General features: G+C 37.2%; 1 protein-coding gene across 1 annotated transcript in view; it reads left to right on the forward strand.

The window, feature by feature from the left end:
- The window catches only part of LOC122334820 (alpha-1,6-mannosylglycoprotein 6-beta-N-acetylglucosaminyltransferase B), a 78,423-nt gene that overhangs the window by 47,542 nt on the left and 18,719 nt on the right, over nucleotides 1-12,162 (forward strand).

The following is a 12,162-nucleotide window of genomic DNA, read 5'->3' on the forward strand; positions in this document are numbered from 1 at the left end:
AAGGGCCTAACACAGAACCCTGCAGTACTCCCTAGGAGCTGATATCGAATCTGTGGCTGGAGACACAAGTCTTTTAAGCAGGTGAATATTTTTAACACATACTGTGGATTCTTTGTAATGCAATAACACGCGCGCTTATTGGATCTCCATGTTTTTTGGGGACATTACATAGACGAAATGGGTTTTACAATGTGCAAACTTTATATTCTGTCCCTTTTCCTAAACCTACCCCAAACACAACTTTCAGAATTTTTTGATTTTCAAAAACCTTTCAAAAGGACAAGGATTTTGGACATAACTATGTTTGTGGGGACATTTTGTCCCCATAGTGTAGTGTATAACTGAACCACACACACTCACACACTTTGAAATGACTGAAAAGTAATGCATGAGGCAAATTAATTATGTTTGGATATAAATAATAAAAAGAAACAAATAGCATTTTGCAAATAGTGATAGATGAAATATCAATGATATTTTAATATGTCCTATTTATTTACATTTGAGCGGGTGTAAAAATAATGACAGTGTCGTGTTGCATCTGTCGTCATGAAATGGCATATGACTGTCATATCAAATGCGTTTCTTTAAATGCAATGTGTAGACTTTTTACACCCATGTCATTGTAATTCATACATATTTTACTAGGCGCGATTCGTACAAATTGACCACACCTAACCAACTCCTAATCCCACCCCTTACAAAAATCATGCAAAATAATGCATATACTGTATATTTTATAAGCACGTGTTCTCTGGGATTGAACACATGATTACATGATTACGTTTTACAGGGGTGCAATTGTAGAATGTTCTCTGATGGGTCGTATTTCAGGGATTTGGACAAACGACCTCAACGGGAGTATTGGTTTGAGGCAAGGTTGTTCTGCCTATATGTAAACAAGAAATAACCTCGTGTCAGCTCGACATAATAATTCAGAGCAATTAATTATGAGATAAAAGCAATACTTATGCAAGAAAGAAATAATTGCAGTGCAGTTTGTCGTATACTTCTGACACATATGTAAATTAAATAATACATAGTTATTTCAGGATCAGAGCGATTCAGTTGCAGTACAATCTTGATGCTGTTTTTTTAATAATTGGATCATAACTTAAAACAAATAAACAAACAAAAAATAACTTCTTATTATGCCGAAGTCTAAAATGCAATTTAACAAGATAATGCCAAATAAATAAATAAATATTCCTTCAGTGTTCCTTCCTCAAAATATAAAGAATAAAAAGTGTTACAGGACTGGAATTAAGTGGACTTGTAATCACAACCAGAATCATTAAATTCCTTACTTTTCTGTGTGTGTGTGTGTGCGCTCACGGTATTAATTTTTACCACTGCTCACACCCTATGCTACATAAATACAAATACAAATTTAAACCCTTTGATTGCTCCACGCGTTCGTACTGGAATTTGCATACATCTAATTAAAGCCCCTAGCAGTGTTAAGTTAATGAAACTGCAGTCTGCTAAATACAGACTTGTGCTCTTCCATTACAGCGTATTCATTCTCACTGTGTGATACACTACCACTTCTCTTGATTTTCAGCCCGTCACAATTGTTCGTCTATTCATAAATGCTCCGCCTTCTAATCTGAGTAATCTGTTGCATTTGTTACAAAAACACATTTCAGACATAATAAAGACCCGTCCTGCTGTGATTGTGCTCAGAAAAATCACATACTGTGGTATAGGAAATGAGGCTATGTTTTTTTGGTAGGGTTTTTTTTCGGAGAGAACGTGAATAGCACCAGGGGTGTTTACCTTTGTATTTTTGGAAAAAAAAGAGACGATCCTGAAAGAAATAAAGAGTGTGGGTTTTGTTTCCACGTAATTTAAGAGTTAGGAGTGGCGACAGCTTTAGAGTCGAGTTTATTTATAATTGGGGAAATGCTGGCAGCGGACGAACCGTTTTGAAGCAGCGAGGCTTGAAATGAATGAAAAGAAATGTGGGCATTTTAATTTTTAATCGGTCCACTTCTAAAGCAGCCGAACCCAAACAGTGGTGGCGACCGGCAGAGATGCTTAGATGTGGGCTAATTTAAGAGGTATCAAAAGTGCTTGCTCACAGTGGTTAATAGACTGCGAGACAGAAAGGAGTTTGGGAATTTATTAATCCAATAGTCTCATCCACAGGCCATCCACAGTCCCTCCACTGACCACTTGATGCGTTTTGCGCATTCGAGAGCAGGATGAGAGCAGTTTCGTTTCAAACTGATTGGTAGAACATGTAACTTATAGGATTCGAGGGAAGGCAGCTGTCATGCTTACAAGGTTGAATGAGCATTTTTGAAGAATAATCTCCAAGTATATTGCCAATTATTCAAATGTACACAAATGCCAGAATAGCTTGAGTGTGTGCAGGGAGACCAGCTTGATTAATGTTCATTGCTTCGTAGAAGTGGACAGTCACTGCTCAGCTGTTTTGCCATGATTTCATTTCCATAGCAAAAGCGAGTTCTCTGATTGAATTTTTTGGGCAATTAACTCACAATTAAAAAATGTCTGAATGTCACTGAAGTACAAGTCTCGTCTGTGCTCGTATGCTGCAGGATCTTTTCTCTTTCCTGACTTCACTTTCTTTTGTGAGGCTAACTATTGGGGCTGAATGGGGCTGTTTTAGGGAGAAATAAAAATCTTGACTCAAGCCAACTATATTCACTAATTCAATGAGAGACGTTTGATTTTAACTAAAGTCAGTTATGTTATATGGCTTAACGACACTCAATTCAATTCAGGCTCAAGTAATCCAATTAAAATCATTTTGCTAACTTTAATTTTTACTAGTTAGGTTGAATTACAGTGCTTTGATGCAACCTGTGTTGTTAAAAGCGCTATATAAATACAAATGATTGATTGATTGATTGATTGATTGAATTAACAACAGGTTCAATTCAACAGTTGTTTATCAAATTCTGTTTTAGAAAATAGACCAAAACATTGATTATGGATGTTTTAAGAAGCAGTTTACCTCAGGCACAGTGAACAGTCCTTGCCATCTGAACTCTGCAATAATTTTTTTTGTCTCTGACTACCCCCTGTCTCCTATACGCAAAGGCCACCTTCTCCTTGATAACTGCACTGTTGTGTCTTTTTTTACCTCGGACAACAGCGAAATTTACTTGTGCCTTTTTTTTCTGGCTTGCATTTATCTGCAGGTTTGTTCTTGAGGGAATCAATGCTCATCTCTAAGCAACCCAAGTTTCTTAGCTTTGTCCTATAGTTATCCATCTTGTACTTAAGGTTAATTTTCCATTCATAGTAACCCCTAGAAGATCCTTGTTCCCTCAAACATGGGTGAGCTTTGATTAAAGCCTCAGCAACAGATTCTATTTCCAAATTTGAAGGATACTCCTTGAACTTAATTATTTGCTCAGCCAGACTTTCCAATATGTCTGACTTCAGTTTGTGGCGGGGGTTTAGGAGAGCTCTGCTTGACACGAAGGCCTGGTTTGCACTTTGAAGTTGCATCTCCACGTTATATGGTTTGCTTCAGACCACTGTAATTAAAGCAATTCAATACAACTGCTTTACCATGATGCTTGAGTGAGACTTTGAATTTTAAATTTGTTGCTATTTGCTATTTGAGATGTATTAAAGACATTACATGTGTTATCTTGTGCATATACTCTGGTCAAGTAGTGTCCAATGTTTCAAATACCATTTGCCCCTTTTTCCAAATTTCAGACGAAATAATCAACAAAACTGAACTGTGACCAAACATCACCAACTTATTGCTACTACAGTTTACTATGATAGACTTTCAGGTTCAGTGACAAGACGTTCATGCATACACTGAAACAAGTCATTATACAGATACGTATACACAAGTGAGTGTTATGTGCTCAAGCGAGTGATAAATGTACATTTATAAGGGTTAGAAACAAAGTTTTTTAACAACGATATAAGGATATCTTTTAAATGTAACGAGTCGGAGTGGCCCAACGAAGTAGCTTTGTAGTGGATACTTCTCATGTGAACATTTTTACCAGTTAGACATGGTTGCAGTTCAAAGGCCAAGTAATGCTCCCTAATTCAAGCTGATAACTACTTGACTATGAAATTTACTGTATCCTTAAGTACATACATCCTAATTAACCTTCCAAATTTAGGCAGACCATCAGATGACTATCATTCACAGATCCATTTGCAATCTACACTTTTATGTTTGGGAACATCTGCTGGATAAGCAATGACTCCTCATCTTTTAGCACATCAAGAGGAACTCCTGATGCACCTAAAACTTCAAAGTCAGGTTTATGTGGAGTCAATGAGTGTAAGTGGCAATTATCAACTGATGTTTCTTTGCCATAGTTAAAGCAACACAGGCAATTTTGCCTGTGATCAATTATTTTATGGAAGATATTCAATGGATTCTTCTGTATGTACCTGGACATCAGCAAGTTCCACTATCTCTTTTAAATCCAAGATAATCTCCCAGATTAATTTCCCTCCAGGTATAAGATTTCCAATCATGGAAGGCAACAACCTTAAGAGATTCTAATTTTCATCAGCATTGCCACTAATTGTATTTTTGCTTTTAAATGACTGTGGCACAATATGAAGACTTGAAATGCCCGTCCAGAAAAATTCTCTACAAAGCCTGCAAGCTCATGGGCACCCAAACTGTCTGCAACTACAGACTGTACTGTGCCATTAACATTTTTTTTTTCACTACAGCACTACAGTTTACTAGTGCATCAATGATACCTTCTTTGCTAATGAGATGCTGCAGCGTCCACAGTAATGGTACATATAAGTATGTTTGCTGTCCTTATTCAAAACATGCTTCACTGCTTCAACTTCTTGGAACTTGTCTTTGAAGTATTTTTTTCTGCTTAAAAGCACAACTAAGTGATCCCTGATCTCCTACAGATTTTGTCAAGGGGTTAGAGACATGCTGCAGAGGCCAGTTCCGCAATTTCTGCCTCATTAAGATTAAGATTGGTATAAAAATCTGAAGCTATGGAATGTAATGCAAGCAGAGAAGCTGAACTCGTCGACGGCACTGCTGAGAACATGAAGTATGTTTTGAAGCTCAAGCAGCACTGCTGCTAATTTCTCCTCTATTGTCTTCTCATCTCTTTCTTCTGTCTGAAAAGTGGAGAGCACTTCTTCCAATTCTGCACTTTCTACATTCTCATAAGGAAAGCTTTCAGGACTGTCTCTTACTGTAACTATTTCAAGTTTAAAATCTCTATAAGAATAAGCAAGATGCTTTCTATTTTTATGCGATTGAAGTGTCCCATAAATGTTAGTCGTAAACGAGCAATCTTTGAACATACATGAGAGGGTTTCGTGGGATTTAAGAGGCAGATTTATGTATCACAGCAAACTGACTTTTGTGTGTCTCCCTAATCAAACACACCTGATTCAACTCATGAGCTCATTAGAAGAAACTCCAGGACGTGAAGAGTGTAGCGTTGGGGGCATTCAGGACCAGGGCTGAGAAATGCTGTGGTAGTATAACTTTTGAAACGGAGTAAGCAACCAGCAACAGGAATGGAAAACCTGTAGTGGATTAAAAGAACCCTTAGAGTAGAGAGAAGAATGTGCTTTTAATCAGCTTTAATCCCCCTCAGCAGGCTGAATACACTTCAAATTAAAATTAAGATATTTATTATACTATTTCAGAAATGTAATCTTACTTACAGCCTTAAAATTATGAAAAGTTAATGTAAGACATTAAGGACAGACCCTGCAATTGATGGTCATAGACTCGCTCCAGTTAACGGAAATTCATCGCAGCAACGAAAAACTTTAATCTTATTACTTTTCTATTCGCTCGAACATTGGACGTATGCAGCAGACCAACCTGCGCCACGCAGCTAAGCTAACATGCTAATGTCAGCATGTTTAAGACGCTAGAACTCTCTAAAACTAAAGCAGGCCAAAAATAAAGAACATATCTCTCATTATAAAAAAGATTGATACTAAAACAAATATTCTCCTATCTTTACCAGCCGTTGAAAAGGTAAGACTTCCCTTGGTCAAAAATCAATCGAAGAAAAACTTTGCAGGGGGTCAGATATCTTTGCGTATGTGTAGCCCGACACGTCTTGCTCTTCTTCGGGGTTTCATGGCAGTTGGCGTCACACTATACTGCCACCCTCTGGATGTAAGAATTTTTGTTCTTAACATAAATGGTTTGTGTTTAGACAACACGTTAGTTAAGTTGAACCTTCGTAGAAAAAAACCCAAAACATTTCAAATCAACAAAGTCAATTATTATAAGAAAAGTAACATTTATTTATTTTTTATCTAAAGTCACAACATTTTCTGAGTGAATCAATATTTTTGATTTGAAAACTAGTTGAAATTTAACATTAAGAACCTATTCTCGCTATTAACTAGTTGCTTATTAGCTGGCATATTAACATATTGGCTGTTTATTAGTTTTTATAAACAGCATAGGATCTCAATGCCTTAAAGCTTGTTAAAGCTGGGAAATTATTGGCGCTTTGATCGTGACTAAACATTGACTTGCAAAACAGCATCACGGGAGGTTTGACGTGCGATTAAAACTGTCCGTCTAATAAAATAATCGCTTTTGTTCACGTGCCTGGAGCTGCTGAAGTTACAGACTTGTGGCGCTCACATGCAAAACGGTTTTGCACATAAATGCCGGCTCTTCTTCTTCTTCTGTGTGACAAGAGAGGTATATCTGTGTACCGAGGTATATCTGTTTTCCAATAAGCAGCATCTAACGTCAAGGAGTGAATTTGCACATTCTCTCGAAATTCGAAAAAATCGAAAAACACTGGCGATTTTACACATGATAATCTTCCCAGGGTGCGGGACGCTTTATTTTGCATGACCATATTTTAGATTCCTAAATCATATAAATCCCTCATACATCAAACATAACAACTACCTTACTGATAATAATAATAATAATAATTTTTTGAAGGAAAGCTTATAGTAAACCTCCTTCGGTTGCAGGGGAAACAGCTGGAATAAAATGACAGATTGACTGAATAGCATCAGCAAACTCTTAATAAGATAATGTCTGCCTTTACATTACGTGTACAAAGTAATTTATTAATTAACAGAGTAAGTATTTAAGCTTTTCAACACGAATCTGACCTAACCTGCATGGCTCTATCTGCATTGATCCAATTTGTAAAATCAATTATAAGAAATAAATAGCGTCACAAATGCCGTTTTTTCCCACTATTTTCAAATGTATCTTATCCTATCAAATTTTAAAGCACAAACTATGTTTTATAACCACAGCTTTCGTAATGGCCCTGTTAGTCTGTACAACAACTGTCTTATCGATTTTATTATTTAGCTAGTGTTTTACAAGACAGCCGTTCTTCTTTGAAATAAAATACTGCAGCAAAATAAATGTATCACAAGGAAACAGAACAGTGGGGTGTATCTGATTTTAGCCGTGCGAGGACATTTGCTCTGTAAAGTCTGGTTATATTGCTATGTGTGTGTTTCATAGCTCGTGAGACTCGATGTGTCACGGAACTTCGATGTTACGAACTAAGTATCACACTATGAAACAAAAATACTTAATCGTTATCAGTTGTTGTTATACAATACACATACGCTTTAACAAGCTTAACGGATTGTGCAATTCAGATTTAATGATTATTAAATGTCTGCCGTATATGTCTTCTTATATGCTTTAAAATTTACATTAAAATAAAAAGCGGTATGTATTTTTACTGGGTCCGTTTTTCTGTCGCTCGGAAAAACTATGGAGATTCATGTTGACTTTAGGCAAACATCTCCATTTGCTCTCTATCTTTTTTCTATTTTGAAAGATGGCGTTTGTGATTTTTCATTCCTTTGGGTTTATGTTAGGCATTCGGCGTTTTCTACCGAGGTGTAGATGTCATCTTCGGACGTTAGTTGTAAATGGAGCATAAATGTGATGTTTTGTGTTGTATTTCTGTGCGCTGCTCGCTGTGACTGCTTGCGTGTCTGTCAATTGTCACATTTGCTGAGCTCCAGTGACCTGTGGAAACACAGCTCACACTTGGCTCACAGTCATTTCTCTTTTTAGAAAGGGAGGGAGTTTTAGTTCGCTCGGTTTGCAAAGAAAGCACAGAAACCGTGACAGCCTTAAGTGGGGACGATTTTATTTTTTGGCCTCAGAAACACTCCAGCTGCTACCAAATACAAACAAGACTTTTCATAAAATACTGGGGGAGAGATACCTCGACCCACAAGGAAAAAGCATGGCTGCAAAATGATATTATATAGCTTCTCGCCGTGTTTGTGATGCTTTTGAGGGCCTCGTTCGGTTTTAGCGAAAACAGATGAATGGATCTGGCAACGTTTTATTACGTTATTATTGCTATGTCGCACGTGAAGTAAACCTGACCCTAGAACTGATAGTGTTTAACAAAAGCAAAAAAAATAAAAACTTTGAAGCACCAGTGCAATTTTAGCTTTTAGATTCTCAGGAGGGCTCAGTACCAGGTGGGCTACAGAGCAAGTTTACAATGTGAGAAAAGCCATACATATGGAGCTCGTAATGTAATAAAAGTATCAAAATGGTTAAAAATCATGCACGGGAGTAAGTGATACGTTTTTCATCTGTCAAACCACACATTGAGGGTCTTTGATTACGTGAACGGATTGTTTACATATGCAGTGTATATTTCAATGGTAAATATCGCATGCGTGCTCAAATTGATATTTAATATACGAAAACAAAGCAGGAAGCTGTTTTAGATCGGATGCTAGATTATTTAGGTTGAACCTGTACACAAACACTACTGAGCTAATGATGTTTTCTATCCCCTGAACTTAATCCTCGCAGGAGCGGTATTTGCATTTTTAATTATTTAGTATGTTTATTAATCTTATTCCCTCACGGGGGCCGTTGGCTGGTCCCTACGAAGGAGCCGATTTCAGCTTTCGTATCCTCTTAGGGTCATTTGATCTGCACAAAGTAGGTTAAACCTCACAACGAAATACTGCAACAGTATCCCATATGCTTTGAGCTGCGCATTCGAGGATCCACTGGCTTTCTTTTTCTGGCAGTCTGTAAGCAGCAGAAACCAAAGAGATGCTCTGGTGTGCTCATAGTATTTGACTAATGCTAAAGCAGAGCTGGCGGATGATTCAGCTTTAGCTATTCTATCGTGAACAGGAAAGCCAATATTGCTTTAGATAGATAATCACAAAACTGCATTTGCAAACTTCACAGCTTTGGCTCTCCGCTGTTTGGATGCGCTCTAGTTACTGTGAGGAAACAGTAACAGAGTGCATTAAGCTAGTTATATTACGTATTTTACTTGTGACAATGCAACTACTTGTAATAGATTTTGTTGGAAGTTGGAAGACTTTAGGGTTTAATTGGCAAAAGTTTGAGGAACTGCGTCTCGCAAAGCTACAAGCTACTCATACGGGAAATTACCGATGGCATAATTAACTGTACTGATATAATCTTATTAGAGCAGCAGAGTTTAGAGAGTTTCAAAAGTTGCTGTTCCCATGGAAACATCGATGACATCGCAGCGGCCACGAAGCGTTTTGACTGACGGATCTCAAACTACTAGTTGCATATTTTGACACTTCATGCAAGTATTTTGCGAAACATACTGTATAAGTATCGGGTAGCAACTAGTGACGTGTAGCAGCGTTGTGATATTTAAATACAAAATTAACGTAACTGCAATCTGTTACTGTAACCTTAAATGTTTTTTACAGTATAGAATTTGTGAGATAAAAAGTTGCACTTACCTTTTATTTATTATTATCATTCAATGGTGGAAAAGCACTCCCATGAACGCTTCATCTGGAAGCTTGTCTATTTTTGTACGCCTATAGAACTCGATGTGAATGTGAAAGATGGTTCGAGGAGCGAGGCCGCTGAGAAAGTGGGTGGTCACTGGTGTGCCGTATAGCTGTTGCGCTCTTTGTTTCTGCAGTATGTCTTGTTAATGTGTGTCTGCACTGCTCTTTGATCTCTTCTATGCCGTAGCCAGCTCTGAAGATATCCAGAACACACGCGAGATGTTGTTACGCCTGGTATTCACATGTCAGTGCTAAACACAGATGTAAATAGGACCCGAGATATACAGCGATGACTCAAACCGCGATTAAAGCTCTGGTAAATCCACCTTATCACGTTTTATTCGCAGGGTAAGTGCTAACGCGTCCCACACTTGTGGAAAAACGTGTGCCGATAGCGTTATCGTATCAATAGCGTTCAGTATTCTCTTCCAGCGTGCTTCAGATCTTAAAAGCATATAAAACTGTACTTTTAGTTCATGCCGTATTATTGAAATAAAAGCCACTTGAGTGTTTTCGAAGAAAGTAGACTTTCGTGACCATGTTTTTCAGTTCACCCAAAAATGAAATTCTTTCAACATTTATTCACAGAACGTATCTGAGAGGTTTCTATCTCTAGTGCAGGTAACCCAAACGTAAAAAAATCCCCAAAAAAACACAGAGGCATCAAAAAAAAGGAATTCATTTTTTGGATAAAAGGTACAATTAAATCGTTTCATCACAAAAAAAAGCATCTCTCTTGGCACGACTTTGAACCGTTAAGCCATTCAATTCTCGTGGATTATTTTAAGAAGGCTTTTCGGTTTTTTGGATTTTCTGCGTTCATGGATCTTCTAAATTCATCTACACATATTACATCCGCACACATGTATTTGAGCCCCTTTGCAAACCAATTTGAAGGAGTTGCTTTGGACCCAGTAACCTGGTTTATACAAGAGACCACCTAACTTACAGAGCTGACATTTATAGAACCAAAGATTTGCAGACTAGAATAAAAAAACCTTTACCTGTGCCTGAGGATTTGCATAAACGAACTGAGCATTGGTTAAGGAAAAAGGTCTTTCCAGTATTGTCTATTAAACCCCGGGTGTTACGGTTAAAGGCGCTCGCGTTTTGACATTTCGGATTGAAATAAGATCAAAAACCTTCGATGTTAGGAAATGAATTTTAACGGAGCACAACCTGCGTGAGATTGCGATGCGTTTATTGCTCTTTTTCAATTTTTCTGTAGATGAAAGATGTGGGTGGCTGAAACCAGCCCAGAATTCGTAATGAAATATCAGAAGCCAGTTTAGCAGCAGGTCTTTGGTGGTTTACACGTTCTCTGCTGAAGCATCTGCTCGCAAACACCAGCGGCTTTGCATTTGGCAGTTCAAGCATCCCTGGAGGAGAATCCCAGAGAAACTCTCCCAACTGACAAATGATCTCCTGCAGAGAGGAGGTGCTCTTCTCACAGTCACCCGCTGTGTGCAAGTGTGTGTGTGTGTGTGTGTGTGTGTGTGTGTGTGTGTGATGATGACGATGATGATGATGATTCACACTAAATTTAGCTCTGAAGTCTCATGCTTGGTTTCTCCCAAATTACTTTATTTGTTTTTATTTTATTTGGATAAATGAAGAACTGACCCTTGTGGTACTTTGAACACTTTTAAAAATAGTAATTGTTATAGAAATAATTTAGCGCTAAAGAAAAACGATATACTTTTTCTCCAGACACCAAATTTCATGAATTTTATAATTAGATAAAAGAGCGTTAAAGAAAAGAGTTTGACTAATATTGAATTGCAGTTGTTTTTACAGCCATTTTCTCTTAATGCACTTTTTCATGTAATTTCATAATTACTTTTCTTGTCTGAAATATGCTCCTGAGTGTGTGTGTGTGTGTGTGTGTGTGTGTGTGTGTATATATATATATATATATATATTATATATATTATATTTACACACACACATATAAATTAAAAGATATTGTGATGAAATTTCTATTAAAACTTATTTAAACAAGTTACATTTAGTATAGTGGGAAGATGGGATTAATTCAAGCTTGTCATGCATTTCTGTATTTTCGCAATTTTACATTTGTAAATGTGATGAAGTGGCAATTTAATACATTTAGGACATTAACGTGAAATGTAAATCAAATAAGACACTACCGCTTAAGAGTACTTTTATTTTGGTGTGCTTTAAAGCTATTAAAACATTATGAAAATATACTGGTTTCAAATATTCCTTAAGAAAATATGTTTTAGTTTGACCTTATAACAAAGCCAATCATGGCAACGTAGTCTTAACATAATTCGACCTCATTCGTACAATGACGGGAAGGTTTAGGGGCGGGGTTAGGTGTAGGTCATTCGAAAAAAAATTCATAAATGTTGGCAACGTATT

Source organism: Puntigrus tetrazona, chromosome 3, assembly GCF_018831695.1.
Source record: "Puntigrus tetrazona isolate hp1 chromosome 3, ASM1883169v1, whole genome shotgun sequence".
NCBI lineage: Eukaryota > Metazoa > Chordata > Actinopteri > Cypriniformes > Cyprinidae > Puntigrus > Puntigrus tetrazona.